Here is a 20,229-nt window from a genome sequence, read left to right on the forward strand (position 1 = left end):
AGATAGAGATTCTTGGACTTTTGTTGCTGGATTTACTCTTATTACTTACAGTATGGTCCAGAAGTCTGAGAACACATTGAAAGTAGAATTCAAAATCTAATTTAAATATAAAAATAAGAAAATTGTAATATTAAAGATGGGTGTTCACACTCAAATATATGTATTTATATATTATATGTATTTGCTAGTCGGGGATATTGTATTCTTTTTGAGTATCGATAATATATACACACAAATATATATATATATATATATATATATTCTCAACTTGGGTCAATAGTTGTACAAACGTTTTCACGTTAAATAGTTGAATTGACTTTAAAAACCGAATTTGTCAAACATAATTTTTTTTTTATATACAGTATATATAATTGCCTGCAGTTTTGGAAGTGAAAAGTTATAAGTAACATTTTGTTTTGTTTTAACGTAGTAAAGTATTAAACAACTTCATGAGGTTACACTGACTTTTTAAATAATTAAGATGCATTTGTTCCCTGTTTATTCAGTATTTATTAAGTTTAGTGACAAATAGAAATGTGAAAACCTCTCTGTATATAATATAGTCATTTTCATAATGTAGTAAAGTCTATACGTAATTTGCTTAAGGGGAAAAAAAAATCTTTCTTAGATTAGTTTAAACAGAAACTCTGTGCCACCACCAACATTTCTGTAAGGATGCAATACAGAGTATTACCTGTACTAATACCAGCTCTGCCCCACTTCCAGCCCTATACTATAGTATCAGCAGTTCTGATGCGACTTTGGTAAATGAAATGCCACATTAAAGCCGTATAAATATGAGAAACTCATTTTTTATAAGCTGTCAAGAATCTGGCTTTGCAGAAGCTATAACATTCAAACGTTGCAGAGTAAATACTGCTCTAGAATAATATTTGATATGTGGTACTGATTGTTTAGATCAATCAAGCTCAGTAGCTGTTAATTCACCATAAAGGCACTAGCACCCTATAAAAGCATTGCTGACAACTGCACCTCTCATTCTAAATTAACTTAGCATTTGGATACTCATATGTTAAGATTACATCTCTAAGAGCCTCATTTTAGTTCCCAAAGCCATAAGTCACACTCACTGGTTGGTAGTTTCAGTGCCTGCCTGTTCCCAAAAAATCCGAGCGGTCCCGTCAGATGGGCCTGTTAAGTGGGCTTTACTTGTAATGCCCCTCTTATTGCCTTCATCACCATGCTACAGTGGCTTTATTTGCTCTGCTAAACTTCCTCATGGCCTTTTAATGCTAGTGGAATTGATTATTAACTGCTGTGACCATTCAAGCATAGCCGTCGATTTTGATGGGGACGGTGGGTTCCCGTCCCCACCAGATTTCTTCATGTTCCCACCACTTTTGGAAACATTGAGGCACGGCTGTGCCTAATACAAATAAAACATCCCCAGTTAACTAGCAGAGCATTTATTTAGTTTGCTCTTAAATAAGAGATCTAGCGCTAAAATGTTTTGTTTTTGAACTCCAGCTGAGGAGATGGTCCTCACTAAAGAACATGAAATCCACGGGGAGGAGTCAGATCCAGATCCAACTCCTCCCACCTTATATATACCTAAACCAACCCAGCTCCACCCCCTTATCCCTAAACCTACCCAGCTGCATCCCCTGATCCCAAAACACAACCCTAAACCTACCCAGCTCCACCCCTGATCCCTAAACCCACCCCTAAACCAACCCAGCTCCACCCCCTGATCCCTAAACCTAACCAGCTCCACCCCTGATCCCTAAACCCACCCCTAAACCTACCCAGCTCCACTCCCTGATCCCTAAACCCACCCCTAAACCTAACCAGCTCCAACCCCTGATCCCTAAACCCACCCCTAAACCTACCCAGCTCCACCCCCTGATCCCTAAACCCACCCCTAAACTTACCCAGCTCCACCCCCTGATCCCAAAACCCACCCCTAAACCTACCCAGCTCCACCCCCTGATCCCTAAACCTACCCAGCTTCACCCCCTGATCCTTAAACCCACCCCTAAACCTACCCAGCTCCACCCCCTGATCCTTAAACCCACCCCTAAACTTACCCAGCTCCACCCCCTGATCCTAAAACCCACCCCTAAACCTACCCAGCTCCACCCCCTGATCCCTAAACCTACCCAGCTTCACCCCCTGATCCTTAAACCCACCCCTAAACTTACCCAGCTCCACCCCCTGATCCCAAAACCCACCCCTAAACTTACCCAGCTCCACCCCCTGATCCTAAAACCCACCCCTAAACCTACCCAGCTCCACCCCCTGATCCTAAAACCCACCCCTAAACCTACCCAACTCCACCCCTCAGATCTGGATCCGACTCCACCCCCTGGATCTCGTGTACTGCAATGAGGCACTACTGTAGCTGAGAGCTTGTGTCCGCTGCTATCAGTGTCATTGATACAGTGTTCTCTTGTGGCGCGCACAGTCTTCACTCGGACGCGCTCTTCAATCTATTGCAGTTGCAACTCTATTCATTCCTGTGAAATCACAAAACAAAATGCACACAAATTTGTCCCTGCTTGATATAGACTGTAACCACTGATGAACATATTCAGTTTGATGAGAGAGAAAAAAAACTATACCGAGGACGGATTAGAACCTGTAACCTATTACACGCTTGGCAAAAGATCTACCACTAGACCACTGAAGAACTCCTAATTAGCGGATCGATGCGTTTATGTACGGGCTGAGCAGATAGGCTGCACAGTTTGACAAGTTTGTACCCAGCACTTCTGAAAATGTACTTCCTAATGCGTCTCTGTCCGCAGCACATTTCAAACCAAACTGCATTCAAGGTTCTCCAGTTCTCAGGTGTGGAGGATTTTCAACCATGTGCTGTTGGGTAAGAGCTCAGGTGAGTCATTGGTCATGGCTTGTAATCATTTAGAAGAGCCAATAGTGCATTAAGCTAAACAGTTGTGGATTCAAACCCTTAAGTCTTTAATTTGTCAGAAATATGACCATAATCAAGACACTTAAGGTCAACATGGCATTCACCTCCCATTTTATATTTGGAATGACATTTCTGAATATTTGGAAGTTTTATCTGGAATTCTTTGGATTGTGAAAAGTAAGCTTTCCATACCAGGAATGGGGTCACCGCCACCTGCGTTGCTTAAGCTCAGTGAAGTTCACCCTTACCAACGGTAAAAGCTTTCTACTATTGTTGTAGCATTTATGTTGACTGCAATTGAATGACATTTGAAAAAACGAAACATTGGTAATACTCAATTATAAGCTTTTATGTGTCTTGAAAAGGATGCTTGCTAAATGAGACTACAGAGGTTGTCTGGGACATTAAACACCAGACTATATTCGAACTCAAACTTTCCAACTTGATGATTTTAAATAAAGACCAAAGAGTTGTCAGAAGCATAATGGTGGTGGTGTTCGTTTAGGCAATATCCTAACATGTATAACATTCTACATGCCTATATAAAAATTTGCCATAACAAATGTGTTGAGCGTCAGTGAAGAGAAACTATATATACATTTGCCATAACAAATTAGGCCTAAAGGCGAGATAAAGAATATAAAATAAGACTAGGCTACATTGATTGAGATATTTGCTTGTTTACAGCTTGTAGAACTACAGAACTAAACTTAGAAACTTTATTCTGAACTTTAGGAAAGCAATGAATTCAGTCCCACATTGACATCCTATGGCACCCGAAGTAATAGGACGTTTGACAGGCAGGTTTCAATTAGCGTGACTGCACGTCTTGTATCTTTTAATAAGAAATCCGCTACTGCTGTGAGGCGAGAAAAAGCTTCAATGTTCTCCGCTGCATCTTAATAAAAATATATAAAAAAAAGAGAGGAAGGACTGTGTTTCCACAGCAACTGGCACCTGAGTAACGAACGGCGGAGACGTGCTTGAAAGCATCAGGTTAGAAAATGACATCTTTGCATCCTGACGTGTCCGCATTGATCCCGTGTCATACCCAATTACAGCGCGTGCTGTCGTACAGGCGCGTGTTATTCAGCACAAGAGCGCCTCTTAAACGAACACACGCTGTCGCACTTCTTCTCAGGCTCAGGAAGAAGTTTTAATGAACACCTGCCCGATCCCCTTTCTTTACCACCTTTCCATACACTTCGCGTGTTTACCATAGCGAAAAAAGCGACGTCGAAACTCGGATGCGTCGAGATTGGCGGTAACCTATGATTGGCAGCGTTTAATACTGATAAATCTCTCTTTAATCTTTAAATATACAACGTATTTATCTTTCATTATGACAAGGAAATGATCAATACTCCCTCTAGATCTGATTCTTCATCCTAGTTCAACACTTTGAGGGTTATTTATTCATGTTTTATGCCTGGTCGGATATTTATAATCACAGTTTGAGAGGAATCAATATTTTCTTTTCTTCTGAGAGAAGACGAAATACATACCAGATTTTCTCCTGAGGTTTTAGTGTAATCTTTCACTCTTGTGTTGACTGTCTTGTCCCACTGCTGCACTTGTTTCTAGGAGCAGTCAGCATTTGAAGTGCTCTACAGAACATGTTTGATACACTCACAAACTCTGGCCTCACGTTAAGCACTTACACGCCACGAGCGATACGACCTGACGGAAACAACCCATGAAATCTCAGGTAGGTGCTTGATTCCGCCTGAAATGTGTACTTAGCCCTAGCGCGGCGAAGAGATCCGTTTGAGCACCACACAGTCAGCTCCTCTTTTACTCTGCCTCTTTCAACTGCCTGAACCCATTTTCTGCTTGTTTCGTTTCAGAGTCTCCTCACCGGGGGAACACGGCCGACAATAGACCCTAATTAAAGCGTGCTGTGGGCTGACTGAGCCCATTCTTCTCCACTGCGTCCAGTTTAAACTGGGCCTCCCTTCCTGTGCCATCCACACCCACCTCACTCCACTAATTTCATGTGGAACCGTGAAGGCTTAATGGAAGGCCTCGGATGACAGGAAGTCAACGCGCCCTGGTGGGTCTCTCGAATAGTTTCTTTTGCGTTTTCCTTTCATACCGTTACAGCTCACAGTTCTATGCAATTTATTTAATTCAATATTTTCAATTTAGAGTGGTGGTCAGATTCCATTGGAGGCAGTCTGAAACCCGCAGGAACTGGATCTCGGACCAAAATCCATCCCTGGCTTTGTGTTTCTGTGAGTCAAATGCATTAAAACAATTCTTGATAACTAGGGGAAAAAAGATTGAATTTCCACCACACAACATCTATTGATTTTGTCAGACCATATTTCATAAGCAAAACAAGCAGCTGGATTTGGAAACTCGGTTTGTAATCAAACTGGGCAAAACAAACATCTTATCCTTAATGAAAAGAGTGGGAGGAATGCCAGCTAGACCATTACCAAAGCTCCGCTGAAGCCCTTAGAAGTACTTCACAAAATAGTCTGACAGATGGGCCACAGCTCACTACCAACCCACAAAACCACCTTGGTTGGTTTGGTCAGGCATAAACCCCACCGCATAATGTGGAAATCACAGGCTCACAGCCAGACCACATAACATATCTAAGCCTGTCCAAATGTCCAATCTGGGGATATTATCTAATGGACACTTCCGTGACCACTTCAAACCTGGGAGTAATTCTAGCAGCTGTGTTGGCTTTGATGGTGACTGGGCTGGGCTGCATTAACAATAGGGCTAGGTGGGGCTGAAGCCTCAGGTAGGGGGCTGTATTTGTCTTTGGAGTAGATTGACAAGGCCATTGGGAGCACCTGCACTTTTCCTGGTGGAAACACCACTCCCCCACATATTAAAGTAGTAGTTTGGCTGATAATTTACTCACCCCCATGTCATCCAAGATGTCCGTGTCTTTCTTTCTTCAGTCGAAAAGAAATTAAGGTTTTTGATGAAAACATTCCAGGATTTTTTCTCCATATGCACTTCCAAACGGTTCAAGGTCCAAAAGACAGTTTCAGTGCAGTTTCATGTCGACTTTGAACAGTTTGCAGTTTGAACTGAAACTGTCTTTTGCACCTTGAACCATTTGGTGGCCAATAAAGTGCAGAAAAATCCTGGAATGTTTTCATCAATAACCTTAATTTCTTTTCGACTGAAGAAAGAAAGACATGGATATCTTGGATGACATGGGGGTGAGTAAATTATCAGCAAAAGTTTTTCAAAAGTGAACTAAAGAATTTGTTTTACACAGAAGAAAAATCACAGGTTTGGAACGGCATGTGAGTGTGGAAACACTGTTTATAAAGAGCAGGTGAGGTAACTAGAAATGTGTTTCTAGCTGGTGTATGTCTATTGAAAATTTAAGACAGACATTGTTAATAAAACTGTCAAAACTCGGAGGAAACCATCAAAAGCAAAAGTAATTAGACACAATGGAAGACTGTGTTATTCGATTTTTCTTTTATTACTGTTATTATCTTTTGTCAATGACGAATTTGTCTCTGCAATCCGGTAGAACTAATCGAAGGTAAATAAACACTGCACTTGTTAAACTCAAAGAGATATTAGCACTGCTTGGTTTATCCTGACTCGAGAGTTCATTTTTGTACATGTAAGGCTGGATTTGTCTTGAAAGGCACTGCAGGACAACTAGAAATCCAGTGTTCCTTGCACTGGTATTATAACAGCTTGAGGCTGTGTATCCATGCACTGGGAAAGCTCATTTCAAACACTCGAGAGTTGCTGAAAAAAATGACCCGGCACATCCTGGTAACTCTTCACATGAATGAAAACATCTGTCAGAGCCTTCTTGCTGTGCAGAGACAGAAATTCGCCCGTAGGGTTTTTCTAAAGGCCTTGAGGCTAGATATCTAGACAACCAGCATCAACGTGCTGTTCCACAGATGTAGTTTACTTCCAACATCACTTGAGTAATGAATGCACAGAAATGTCGAACCTGTGGCAACCCTCGTTTGATAAGACTTTAGTCAATATGTGTCTTTCCTAGGGTAGATAATCATCTTTTGGAAGATACTCATAGGTTTTCCATAACCTAGTGAGCTAGACAGTATCGTAGCAAAAAGCAAAGTGAAAGCTATGATGTGGATGTTATTCTAAGAGGTACGCAGAAAAAAAAATCATGTTGCCTTCTGACTCAATTTTTTGTAATGTTTTTGTTCTTTTGTTCACCAAGGCTGCAAAAGTATTGTGAAAGATTATTACGATTTAAAATAACTTTTTGAAATAATGTATTCCTGTGATGCAAAGCTGAATTTTCAGCATCATTACTCCACACTCTTAGAAAAAAGGGTTCATTGGGGTTCTATATATGAAGCATAGGGTTCACTTTTTATGCTAAAAAAGGTTCTATAATGACAAGAAAGAACCCTTTTGTCACAAAGGTTCTTTATAGGCTATTATTAATTCATATATTCCATTATTCTGCAACATTTTGTAGTTGTTTATTAAACTGTTGTAGTAAATTAATATCACATTTTAATCATGCTGATTTTTGGAGGAGAAAAACTGAAATGGTACTCTTCGTGTGATATTGATTAACTACATAAAATGATATAAATATATACATTTTCTAACCCCCATATCTGGAATTTTGTGATCATTCACATGCATTCATAAATACATTTTGTAACTTGATGTTTGTCAATAATATGAAATATTTAATCCGGAAAGAACAAAACAAATGATAATGAATGAACCCAAAAGGTTCAATATATAGAACCTTTTTCCTGGTTACAAAGTTTCTGTATAGAACCTTTTAGGGGTTCCAAATACATAGCGCTGATAGAACCTTTTAACCTTTTCTTCTAAGAGTGCAGTTTTCAGTGTCACATGATCCTTCAGAAATCATATGTTTATTTGGTGCTCTGGGAATATATATATATATATCATCAATGTTATTATTAACAGTGTTTTTTTCAAGATTATTTGATGTATATTAAAAAAAATATATAGAACAGAATATGTTGCAAGCCAGACTCAAACTTGTACCACAACTCCAGTTGTCAGACCATACAGGTCATGAGTGTGACCTCATTGTCTTGTTTTAAATGTATAATAAACTAAACATTGCCATATCACAAGAGATTGAAACTTGTGACAAAATGTGACCTATTGGTTCGACATGGCTATACGGCTCACTGATTTCATTTCCTGTACATTTTTAATAACAACATGCCCAATCAGAGGCCTGTGGACTGTTAGTTCAGGGCCAAATATTCTGGTTAAATGGAGCAGAATGATTAGCAATGTTCTCACAGGTCGCTCGATGCTGTGTGCAGGTCAGTGAGGAGATGTGTAAGGGCGGATCAGTTTCCAGACAGCTGCCGTTTGATTGGTTAACTGCCTCTAATAATTTGGAAATATGATTTCAGGTACAGTATACTTTCACGCACAGGCAACAAAATGAAGTGTCTGTAAGCCGCAGATGTCATCTAGATGACTTGAATTTGTCTGTCTGTTGTTTATGCAACAATTCAGTTAATTAATTACAGTAAAATATAAGCTTTCATATTACCCTGGACCATGGAAGAGTGGAAGAAGGTCGTCTGGTCCGATAAGTCCCATTTTCTTTTACATCACGTGGATGGCCGTGTACATGAGCGCCGTTTACCTGGGACGACGACAAGCGGGTGGAAGGTGTGTGATGCTCTGGGCAATGTTCTTCTGGGGAAACCCATGTGGATGTAAATTTGAGACCAGGTACACCCCTTCATGACAATGGTGTTTCAAGGATGGTGACAAATACATGACAATGGTGTGTCACACAATGTTCAGGAATGGTTTGAGGAACATGATGAAGAGTTGAAGATGTTGCCCTGGCCTCCAAATTCCAATTGAGCATCTGTGGGATGTGCTAGACCAACAAGTTCGATCCACAGTGGCTTCACCCCATATCTTACAGGACTTGAAGGATCTGCTGGTAATGTCTTGATGTCAGATCCCACAGGACACCTTCAGGGGTCTTGTAGAGTCCATTACTTGGCAAGTGGAGATATATATATATATATAATTTCATCCTACACACGTTTTTTCATCATGATAGTTTAGACATTCTCATCTTCTGATTTGTTCAGTCCGTGATATTTCATATAGCTCATCCTTTCTCCTCATACCTTTATTCAGTCTGTGTCTGGGTGCTGGCGTACAGCTCAGTTACACATGCTTCACCTGGTACTTCAACAGCAGTAGGCTCTCATGTGAAGTACCTCTGTCATTCATCTGCGTGCGTGTGTGTATGTGTGTCCGGCCCACTGCCTGAGTCTGGGCAATGCTTATTCCTAGTCACACCTACTCTTGGTGGACTGAGGACCCCATCAAATTCTGTCTTTCTCATCTCATCTATTCATCATACTCTCATCTCCTCTGTGCCTTTTCTCTGTGTTAATCTGTAGTAGAGGATGGAAGCAGAGAATGAATGAATCGCATTATCTATCAAGGCCATCGTGTAGGTCATTACATCATGATCAACTCAAGCCAGTTATGATTACAGGCGGCACAAATTAAAAGGCTGTCATCCAAACCATGAATCCGCCCCATGATAAAGCACCTCAATCTTATAAGTTTGAGCCCCTAAAGGAATATCACATCCAAAAGCTCTGTCATCATCATTTACTCATACTGTTATATACTCGTTACAAACCAGTATGACTTTCTATAACAAATCTTAAAAATACATTAATACTTTTTGGAGCTTAAATGGTGAAATTGTATTATTTAGCTGCTCTATTATAAGGGGATTTTAGTAGTATAACTTTTTTGTTTCATTATCAATCCTTGTTTTATACATTAACAGTGTGAAATGTCTGATTATGAATGCCTAATATTTCCAAAACTAACTATCACTGTTTCGTTGAGAGTACTTTACACTCCAAAGGGACCTTATTAAATTAGCTAATGGAAATCATTGCACTGAGGATATCATATGAAGAGCTATTTGAGTCATGAGAGACAAGGCAATGTGTCCATGTGTGATAGATTTCAGTTTTGAATGTGTTTCAAGTGGAGGGGAGAGGCTGTTGAGTTTGCCTGTCTATGTCTAAACATTGAAACAAGATGTGCTCAAATACGTCTCAGATTTCAGAAGTGATCTGGAAAAAAAACAACAACGTATGAGCCATGTAGAACAACTGTAAACAGATATAATGCACAGCATCAGCACATTTGGATGATCAAAAGTTTGGGGTCATTAAAGGAGTAGTTCACTTGCTGATAATTTACTCACCCCCATGTCATCCAAGATGTCCATGTCTTTCTTTCTTCAGTCGAAAAGAAATAAAGTTTTTTGTTGAAAACATATAATGGACTTCATTGGGAACCAAACGGTTCAATGTCCAAATGAGAGCTTCAAAGGGCTTTAAACGACACCAGGCGATGAATAAGGGCCATTGCATGTCATAGATTCATGTCTTTCTGTCTTCTTGAATATGCAATTAATATAATGAATATCTAATTTGTATGCATTGACAGCCGTCGCTGACATGCATTAGCCAGGGTGGACTGCGAGAAATCGATCGGCTGTTAAAATGTGTTTTATCACCGCTTTCATCAGATTACTCGGCGAAAGCGACGTCCGTGGATACTCTTCGTGAGCCGCGTGGCATTCCCCTTCTCCATTGCTCCCCGGGATAAAGAGATTGCCCTCCTTCTAATGGAATTACAGAGCTGGAGAACATTGAGACGGAGAAGAGAGAAGACTGTGAAAAAGGACAGGCCGGTTAACCTTCTCATCTCGAGACCAGACGGGGAGCTCACAACCTTAATCCCTCCATAGTCCTGTGGATTAGGCCGTCCTCTTATCGCGGCTTTAATGCGGCGAGCTGCATTGTCATCTCCCTTTCTTTGCCGCGTAATTATCCCTGCTAGCAGCTTCCAGACTCATTATTTTTATCATACCACTTCCTGTACGACCAGTGGGGGTGGGGAGCAGTGATTCAGGCCCTTATATGTCTTGGATCTGTTCCTCACGATGAGCTGGTGCACAGAATCTCCCCAGAATCCCATGTTTATCCTGCATTTGCTCACCCTGATGTCGTGCAAAACTCGACTTTGTTCCATAGATGGCAACAGGTAACATGCGCCCTGGTTTTCTAGATCATTCCCTGTCGCCTGGTCATGCGCTCTGTTTACTCGTTTAGCGCGGCAGACCTGAAGGAAAGCTCGAACCGTGACGCCGTCACAGATGAAAGCCGCTGTCTGGGGAACGCTGTCATTGAGGTGAATGACAGATTCACTCCTCCATACTGTCACAGCTGACAGGGATTCATCCCTCCTAAATAAAAGCTTTCAGGAGCTCCATTGTTTGTTACATCATTTCTTTTTTCGCCCACACAGGCGCACAGTCACAAATAATTCATGGTTTGTTTTGTTTTATTATGTCATGCTCTGAACAACTTGAATTAGAGCTCTCTTACAAATGGGAAATATTTACATAAAAACAATAATCTTTGTTCAACTTGCCTGCACGGCCCCAGCCCTCCCCGATTCCAGCAACGACGTACCTTACTCTATTCTGTTTCCTTATTTTGGTATCTTTTCCTCTCTCTAAAACAAGAGAGTTGATCTATGTTAAAAAATCTTAGAGCATATATTTGCTTTCTGAGCTCATGCTTTTCTGCGTTTTGCCCCACTAGAACATTAAAGGGTTAGTTCACCCAAAAATGAAAATTCTGTCAGTATTTACTCACCCTCATGTTGTTCCAACCCCGTAAGACCTTCGTTCATCTTCGGGACACAAATAAAGATATTTAAGATATTAAGATCGCTCCTGCATACTAGTCCATAGGCTTCTTGAGGGACTGGCTCTTGCTGTCCCCGAAAAGTCATTAAAGACATCGTTAAAATAGTCCAAGTGATTTCAGTGGCTCAACATTAAGTTTATCAAACGACGAGAACACTTTTGTGCGCAAAAAAACAACAAAAATAACGACTTTATTTCAACTATTCGTTTATTTCTCCCTCTGCGCGAGTCAGGTTACTAGTTTAATAGCGTAAGCTTAACTTAACTGACTACAGGCCCATGGAGAAGGAAGTGAATAGTTGAAATAAAGTCGTTATTTTTGTTGTTGTTTTTTGCGCACAAAAAGTGTTCTCGTCATTTGATAAACTTAAGATTGAGCCCCTGTAGTCACTTGGACTATTTTAACGATGTCTTTAATGACTTTTCGAGGACAGCAAGAGCCAGTCCCTCAAGAAGCCTATGGACTGTATGCAGGAGCGATCTTAATATCTTAAATATCTTAATTTGTGTTCCGAAGATGAACGAAGGTCTTACGGGGTTGGAACAACATGAGGGTGAGTAAATACTGACAGAATTTTCATTTTTGGGTGAACTAACCCTTTAAAGGAGTAGTTCACTTTAAAAAAAACTTGCTGATAATTTGCTGATGCACTTTACTGGTGGTAACCAAACGGTTCAAGGTCCGAAAGACAGTTTCAGTGCAAACTGCAAACTGTTCAAAGGGCTTTAAACGATTCCAGACGATGAATAAGGGTCTTATCAAGCGAAATGATCGCTTGTTTAAAAAAACAAAAACAAAGTTTATGTTTTATAAGCTCAAATGCTCTCCTTGCTCTGTTCTGTGATGCACGTTTGTGACTCTCCTGTTCGAACTCGTTTATCAAAATGAACAAATCTTTTTTTCGTGTCATTTGGTTCATTCAACGAACGAATTGACTCGCTTGATAAGATCATTATTCATCGTCTGGAATCGTTTAAAGCCCTTTGAACAGTTTGCACTGAAACTCTCATTTGGACCTTGAACCGTTTGGTTACCAGTAAAGTCCATTATATGGAGAAAATCCTGGAATGTTTTCATCAAAAACCTTTATTTCTTTTCGACTGAAGAAAGAATGACTTGGATAAATTGGATGACATAGGGGTGAGTAAATTATCAGCAAAAGTTTTTTTTAAAAGTGAACTACTCCTTTAACTGTTGAAACCTGTCAAGAAAGAACATTTCAGCACAAAATTAAGAGGATAAAAAGTCAATTATTTTACATCCTCCCCCCAAAGTTTTCATTTCTGTATTGTGAAAAATTAATTAGCACTGCTGTAATGCCCAAATCAAATGGGAATTTTAGGGGAAAACTACATAATTTGCATAAAAATGTCACAATGCAAAAATTTGAATGGTCTGCTTTTGGTTTTTGGATAAAATATGATGTGAACATTGACAGGTTGGGACTGTATATTTTTGGAATCATTTACAATGAGGTATAAATGATCAAATTAAGTATGGAGAGTTTTTATGGATGCAAACACATGCTCTGAAATATTGTGCTATGACACTTAAGTGGTCAATGCAAGTTTGAATCCAGCTCATAACATTTCCCAATCCCTTTAAAAAATAAAAAGAATAAAAAATAAGTAGCAGAACAGAAACCTCTTGAAAAAAAGCTTTGTAAACAGTCAGCCTGATGTTTGCAAGCATGTGTTTAGGTGTGACAGTGTTAAATGCAACACTCTTGTTCTTCCGCAGAACTTCTGCTTTATTTTGTGTTTGTAACTGTGAGTTTTGGCTGTGCTTTGCTCTGACAATATTACTGAAACTGTTTTGGCTTCAGTGGAGTTGGAAAATAAAGGCCCGTAGAATTTACTGCAGAAGTGCAGACTCATGCACATTTTCTTAGCAATTGAAAAGTAACCTTCATACCTAGTTTCAGCCAATGTTCTCCTCTCTAACAATAGATGGCAGTCTTGTATCCATAGTTCTTTGGCTCCGACTGGCTCTCAGGCTCAGCCTGCGTTCAGTGTTTCAGTGATTTATGGGTAGTGTGTGCAGGGGACTCTAGGCCTTTTGTTTGTTCTCACAGACAATAGTGAGAGAGGTCACCGTATTGAAGAGCGGGGTTGTGTAAATGCGGCCCCTGTGGGTTTTTCAGACCACAGAATACCTTTCCAGCATAAAAGACACAATGTATTTTTAAAGCATTGAAAATGCAAAGGTTTTGTCTCTTTTATAATATGCCATTTGCATAAAACACATATTTCCTTTTGGAGTGTTGGAGTGAAAACCCCCCCCCCCCCCCCCCAAAAAAAACATGACCTATGGTGCATGATGAACGGTGAATGCTCAGAATCTGCAGATTTTCTGGGTAAATATCTGTGGAATACTTTTTGAAAGATTTAAATGAGGTACACGTGTTAAACTGAGCTTAGAGGACTCTTTTTGATCGCTAAAGACACATGTTCAAAACTCGTTCAGAAATCAAGAAGAAAAGGACAGTTCAGGGAGACAAACTTTGATGTTGTCAAAACCTTGAGTAAAAGTTGAAAAAAGTTTTTAAAAGCCTGGAAGGAAGGATGAATGGATGGAAGGAGGAATAGATAGATAGGCAGACAGTTAGGTAAGTTGATGGATGGATGGAGGAATAGATAGTCATACAGTTAGGTAAGTTGATGGATGGATGGAAGGATGGATGGATGGAGGAGTAGATAGGCAGAGAGTTAGGTCATTTGGTGGATGGATGAATGGATGGATGGATGGAAGAATAGATAGGCAGACAGTTAGGTAATTTGATGGATGGATGGATGGATGGATGGATGGATGGAGGAATAGATAGGCAGAGAGTTAGGTAATTTGATGGATGGATGGATGGATGGATGGATGGAGGAATAGCAGACAGTTAGGTAATTTGATGGATGGATAGATGGATGGATGGATGGAGGAATAGATAGGCAGACAGTTAGGCAATTTGATGGATGGATGGATGGATGGATGGATGGAGGAATAGATAGGCAGAGAGTTAGGTAAGTTAATGGATGTATGGATGGATGGATGGATGGATGGAGGAATAGATAGGCAGAGAGTTAGGTAATTTGATGGATGGATGGATGGATGGAGGAATAGATAGGCAGACAGTTAGGTAATTTGATGGATGGATGGATGGATGGATGGAGGAATAGATAGGCAGAGAGTTAGGTAATTTGATGGATGGATGGATGGATGGATGGAGGAATAGATAGGCAGAGAGTTAGGTAATTTGATGGATGGATGGATGGATGGATGGATGGAGGAATAGATAGGCAGACAGTTAGGTAATTTGATGGATGGATGGATGGATGGATGGATGGAGGAATCGATAGGCAGACAGTTAGGTAATTTGATGGATGGATGGATGGATGGAGGAATAGATAGGCAGAGAGTTAGTTAGATGGATAGATAGATAGATAGATAGATAGATAGATAGATAGATAGATAGATAGATAGATAGATAGATAGATAGATAGATAGATAGATAGATAGATAGGGATGTCGTATATGTTTGAGATGACCTATTCCAGCTCTTACTCTAAATAGCGATACATTTTTAGGCTTTTAAACGGGTGGTTTATTAATGTAGTGCAAATCACAGCTTTATAATTAATTGACATGAATATGCAACTGCTTGGCGCTATGTAAATGGAGAACTCTAATACAAAATTACCTAAGTGTGTGCCAATCACTTCTTTGCATCCCAGCAGGCATTCAGTATTGTTGTTGTTTTAATTTATGGATGGAGTCACTTTTTTTTTCCTATTGTTTGTTTATTGTAGGCATGCCAGGATTGGGAGAGGCAGGTTTTATATAGCGGTGAGTAGTTACCCTTGACTGCTGGCAAGAGCTAATGAGTAACATAAAGCTGTGAATATGAATATTTTTATGGGGAGATTCATTGCGGACCGCCAACCCTGATTATGACCTCTGTGTTAGTTCAACCTCTTAGGAACAAAAGTGACGTGATCCTTTTATTAAACGAAGGAGCGATGGAGATCAAGCAACCAATCAATGTCTTTGAATCTCTCCTGTGACTCAGCTGAAGACAACGAGCATCTTTTCAATATTTTTGGACGTTTTTTCAAGAAATGCATACATTTTGACAAGAAATAGATTGACGTTTATAATATAAACGTGTTAAGATGTTGCTCTACATAAGCTCTGGAAAATCATTTGTCATCATGTACTCAGCTTCATGTCATTTGAAACTAATTTTTCCCCTTTGCAGAACATGATGAGAACAGACTCTTTTCCATGCAGTTACAATGAATTTGCACTTTTAAGGTTCCAAAAGGATGCAAAAGCACCATAAAAGGGATATTTATAACCCGTGTGCTATATTCCAAGTCATGTGATACCTTTTTTGTGAGTAAATTAAACACAATTTAGCTTGTTATTCACTAATCTTAAAAGTCTCCTAGACGCATTTATGAGTGATGGTGAGAAAGCTATGTCTGATCTTTGCACTATGATTCAGATAATTTGATCAATTCACAAAATGGGTCTCTCTGATTTGTTCAGGAATTGTCCCAAACCGGTTCTTCAGTTCTTCAACTTGAAATATAGTGCAGTCAAATGGACCATTTTGGGACCCTTTTGCATCATTACTGTAAATCCCACTCACTTTGACTGCATTTGGGGAAAAAGCGAGCAGTACTGTACATTATTTAGAGTTTCTTGTTTTGTGCTCTACGGAAGGAAATCAAACTGATTTGGAACGACACGAATGTGAGTAAATGATGACGGAATTGCAGTTTTTGAACGAACTGTTGCTTTAAATTTTGTTCCTTTATTTTTCTGTGAACATACACTGAGAGAGTTTTCAGGGGCTTGGTTGGACTCGGGAGATCTTTAAATGAGGTTAGGAAGACTTATAGGCTAATAAAAGGATCTTCCCCCTTGCTTTGTCGGTCTTGACACAGTTGACACAGTTTTCTACTTACAGACGAAACCCAATAGAATAGTGAATTATGTAGACAAGATACCAAGAGGTTAACAAAGGGTTCTCACACAGCTCCGAGCCTGAGAGATCCACTCTTGAGAAATTATTCATCTGTTATGGTTGTAGATCCACAGAAAGAGAGTTAGATAGTATTGCAGTGTATAATGAAATGATATTATTGTAAGCCACAAAAAATAAAAACTCTATTAGTGCCGTTTGCTACTTTAAATCAATTATTAAACCATTTACATTACAGATTTAAATAATAATACCTCATATTGTGCACTTTGTTATATGTAAATAAGTATTATAACTGGATGGATTATAAAACAGGTGAAAAGTCCAACACAATCTCATGCCAGTTTGTAACTATTTTACATTTTGTGGCTAAATTGTACAATCTCATTGGAATGTTATACATTATGCATTATGTTTGCATTTTTTCATATGAATTTGTGTAAATTGAAATTGACACCTCGTAACATACCGTATACCGTGAGATCAAGTCCTATAGACTATGAATCAAAAGCCATTGACTAATGGGATCAGAATATCTTTTGGCTGTAGGCTCATTTGATTTCAAACACTATATAACCACCCAACATCTCTGTTGAAATAACCAGCACATATGTTGTTTTGGATGCTTGTATGGTGGTATCATCATTGGTCAAACTGCTATTTTGTACACAATATGCTCGGCCATCATCATGTGACACACTACACCAACTAAACCAGTGTATTCTCGTATGCCGCCTCACGACACCTGGCCTCACGACAAACGATTAGTCATGCTGGGCTTTCCGAACAGATAGGTCCTAATTCAATTCCATGTCGAACCCTATCAATCTGTAAACTGTTAAAATGTACATTCAGTCAGGAAGGTTTTGATCTAGTGTTTGCAGGTTGTCATTACTACGCCAGACAGCATGAATAAACCAGCAAACCCAGCAGTGGCTGGTCTGTGCTGCTCCTGGAACAGCTGGGACTAGAGCCATGAATCATGTCATCCGGCCGGGCTTATGAAAAGGGCTCTGCGTCTGTGTGCGCTGCTCAGACAGACAGAGAGAGCAGAGCGGGTGGCACTAAATCATACAGCTCATCACTCCCAATGCATTTGCCCAGCAAGACACATTCTGGATTTATGAGGTACCAATGCTACTGGTCACTGATCTGAATACACTGTTTATCTATTTTCACACTGACCGGGGCTGCGTTGTTCTCCAAACCCATTTCATGATGTTTAACCTCACTTGCATGAGAGTTTGATCGTGAGACTATAGGTCAGTGGAAGAGGATTGTGGGTTTGCAATGATTCACCGGGTATTCTTTTTTGTCATTGTCTACACACAAAAAAAGCCCCATAAGATCATTTTCTTTATCAGTATTATGAAGTATAAATGTAACATTATATTTATATAATATGGCATTATAATGATATATACATATATGCCTATGTCTATCTGTCTGTAATTGTATTTGAATATTCATATTTTGCACCTGAATGAATGTAGAGTGCATGTGTTTTGATTTAATCCTTCTGGAATCAAAGGAGTAGTTCACTTTTAAAAAAAGCTTTTCCAAAGGACACTTTCAGTGCAAACTGCAAACTGTTCAAAGGGCTTTAAATGATTTCAGACGATGAATAAGGGTCTTATCAAGCGAAACGATCGCTCATTTATAAACAAAAAAACACGTTTATAAGCACAAATGCTCTCCTTGCTCTGTTCTGTGATGCACGTTCGTGACTCTCCTGTTCAAACTCGTTTATCAAAATGAATGAATCTTTTTCAACGAACGAAATGAACGAGTTGACTGGAAAAGATTTGTTCATTTTGATGAACGAGTTTGAACAGGAGAGTCACGAACGCTCATCACAGAACAGAGCAAGGAGAGCATTTGAGCTTATAAAACTTATACTTGTTTTTTTTTTTAAATGAGCGATCGTTTCGCTAGATAAGACCCTTATTCATCGTCTGGAATCGTTTAAAGCCCTTTGAACAGTTTGCAGTTTGCACTGAAACTGTCTTTTGGACCTTGAACCATTTGGTTACCTTTGAAGTCCATTATATGGAGAAAAATCCTGGAATGTTTTCATCAAAAACCTTAAATTCTTTTCGACTAAAGAAAGAAAGACATGGATATCTTGGACAGTGGTGGAATGTAACGAAGTACAAATACTTCGTTACTTTACTTAAGTACATTTTTCACGTATCTTTACTTTACTTAAGTACAATAAATAGTGCATACTTTTTACTTTTACTTCGTTACATTTTGCAGCAATTATTTTACTTTCTACTCCACTACATTTCTACAACTTCTGTTACATTTTCGTTACATTTTCTGATCAGTTTTTCCCCTGCCAAAACGTAATCTGACCGTCCGTTCGTTGCACGTTTGTCTCACCAGTGACGTTTGGTTGCCATAGATACAGTATATCAACCCGGTCACACTAAATGTGTCTCACACGCAGTGTGTTTATCGTGCAACTCATACGCGAAAATTTGTTTTTACGTGCATAGGAAACACACCGTGTGTAATATATGTTTGGTTTGGTTAGGATTATGGCAAGCCAAGAGGTTCAGAATTACACCATAAATGAATCGCGTTTACTGCCAAACATAGTTATTAACATATAGTAAGGATAAGCATGATATTGCCTAATTGCAAGCTTGTTTCAGAAATGGTGACATTTTTTTTCCATCATTATTGAACATCATTATAGGAGTAGGCTATTAGGTTGAATGAGTTAGAATTAAATGTTTTATTAATCATTAGAAAATAGACATTAAGATAATAAATTGTTATGTAAGTACTTTTAATTTTAATACTTAAAGTACATTTAAAATAAAGTACTTTTTACTTTTTACTTAAGTATGGTTGTCATTGTGTTACTTCTACTTTTACTAAAGTAAATATTTATCTGGGTATTTGTACTTTTACTTAAGTACTGAGATTCAGTACTTCCTCCACCACTGATCTTGGATGACATTGGGGTGAGTAAATTATCAGCAAAAACTACTACTCCTTTAATAAGGCATTTTGTTCTTTTGCAGCGATGAATCATATTCACAAGAAGACCAGAAATACGTGCCGAAAATACCCAATCTGGCCCGACGAAAGTGTCCATCTGGCCATTCTGAAGGGCTGGTTGTCCTCTGAGGTGCCTGTCCACCAAGGTTCAGAGTATAAACTTAGTCTGAGGCTGTCATGTAAGCCACACACCGTATCCACCTTTCCCAGCCAGCCTCCATCACCGAGTGTACGCGCAGTGTGTGCTGCTCCAGGTGGTCCACGGCCTGCCTCTTCGGCTTATCCATGCTTATTCAAGCTCGTCGAGGCTCAAGAGGCTGAGACTCACTTTGCGTAGCCCCCCTGCCGTGGTGGAGGGGACAGCACTAAGCTGTGTTTTGGGCAGAGCAGAGAGGATTGCAGTGAGATGAATGGTAATAGAGGTAGAGACAATGCAGCCACTCGCCTGTGACGAGCACAACTGCTTCACAGTACTTCTCTCACCAGGAGAATATCAGGAGGGAGGGGGAGTGCGAAAGAGAGATATCGAGGCCTTGTTCGTGGTTTGCCATGCTGAGCAGGTCCACCAACTTGACTAGCATCAAACCAGTGAC

The 20,229-nt window shown here is 39.6% G+C and overlaps 1 long non-coding RNA gene across 2 annotated transcripts; it reads left to right on the plus strand.

Moving 5' to 3' along the window:
- The first annotated feature begins 263 nt into the window (after positions 1-263).
- On the plus strand, positions 264-18,164 carry LOC120462871 (uncharacterized). 2 transcript variants are annotated; one of them, XR_016148113.1, is made up of 7 exons: positions 264-2,854; positions 4,478-4,601; positions 4,741-4,946; positions 5,042-5,127; positions 8,188-8,280; positions 15,444-15,480; positions 15,601-18,164. It is a non-coding gene; the product is annotated as an uncharacterized LOC120462871 (long non-coding RNA). The 2 variants fall into 2 exon arrangements; XR_016148112.1 differs by having other exon boundaries at positions 264-4,601.
- Positions 18,165-20,229: the final 2,065 nt, after the last annotated feature.

Source organism: Pimephales promelas, chromosome 20 (genome assembly GCF_988280905.1).
Source record: "Pimephales promelas chromosome 20, fPimPro1.hap1.1, whole genome shotgun sequence".
In the NCBI taxonomy this organism is placed as follows: domain Eukaryota; kingdom Metazoa; phylum Chordata; class Actinopteri; order Cypriniformes; family Leuciscidae; genus Pimephales; species Pimephales promelas.